Consider the following 1,175-nt stretch of genomic DNA (forward strand, 5'->3'; position numbering starts at 1 on the left):
ACAAAATTCTTATGTAAACCAGAGTGGATTACCAGCATGGCCACAGCTGCTCTTTTATTAACACATGTATCTGCAGTGGCAGAAATCAGAGTTACCCAGAACATTCCTGAAATTGATGTAATGCTTTAAAGGGCACAAGATAAGAACTGTAAGATATAATCAAAATCTTACCTATATCTGAAAGGACCTTACTTATTTTTACAGGACTTGATGTATTTCTTACTGTAATAATAGTTACTTTGCTGGAGGAAGATACACTACGTTGTTCTGCAATTTCTAAGTTAAATGTATGTCTTGAGTACTTCCATTAAAAATTAAATAAAAAAATTCAATTACAACTTTCTGCTATTTATCCCACTTTAATTTCATATAGATCATTCAACAGTAAACATGATTTACTGTAACAGATATATATATATATACATATATATGTATATAGTCATTTTCCTAATATCCCCAAATGATCAAGGAGACAAACTCTGTAATGGAGTTTACTACTTTCACTATCTGACTATCACATTGCGGTTTTATAGTTAGGGTTCATTTCACAAGTAGGGAGTGAAATAATATTACTTTTCAACAATATTTAGCAGCAGCAGTGGAACAATCACCACTGAACAGCTTAGTTTTTCTTTCATCAACAAGAAAATAAAACAAAATAACAGAAAAGAGCAATAAAAGTAGAGCTCAGCCTCATAAGGTAATTTAAGATGAGTATTTCTGGAGTAGTCAAGTAAAGTAAAATTTCTTCTACTGAAATTAAACAATGAAAACTGCGACTGCAGTACATTTCTGACTTAAATGCATTACTGAGGATACTTCGACTTTAAGTAAGATTCTCAAGACACAAATATAACTTTATATATATATATATATATAAAATATCTCTTTTTTTTTATTACCAATTATGATGAAAGATGGAGGGTGCCAAATTGTAGGTAAATACAGATAAATGAAGATTAAAGAAAAATTTAAACGTACTTTGGGCTTAAAACCAAATTCCAACATCTGTTTTCATACTTTTTTCTGCATTACTATTACACATCTCCCAAGTGGGTTTCCTCCTTTTTTTATTTTTTTTTCATTTTTTTTTATTTTTAAATTGTCTTTCTCGAGTCTGTTCTTTGCTTCTTCACATATTCCCTTTTCTCTCTGTCTTTTCTTCTCCCTGGCAG

The 1,175-nt window shown here is 30.3% G+C and overlaps 1 protein-coding gene and 1 long non-coding RNA gene across 13 annotated transcripts in view; one reads left to right on the forward strand and one right to left on the reverse strand.

Moving 5' to 3' along the window:
- The window catches only part of CTNNA2 (catenin alpha 2), a 475,915-nt gene that overhangs the window by 194,651 nt on the left and 280,089 nt on the right, over window positions 1–1,175 (reverse strand). The window lies entirely within an intron of this gene.
- The window catches only part of LOC308194669, a 42,429-nt gene that overhangs the window by 9,479 nt on the left and 31,775 nt on the right, over window positions 1–1,175 (forward strand). The gene's annotated exons all lie outside the window — the stretch shown is intronic.

Source organism: Anser brachyrhynchus (assembly GCF_964034855.1).
Source record: "Anser brachyrhynchus genome assembly, chromosome: 4".
Lineage (NCBI taxonomy): Eukaryota > Metazoa > Chordata > Aves > Anseriformes > Anatidae > Anser > Anser brachyrhynchus.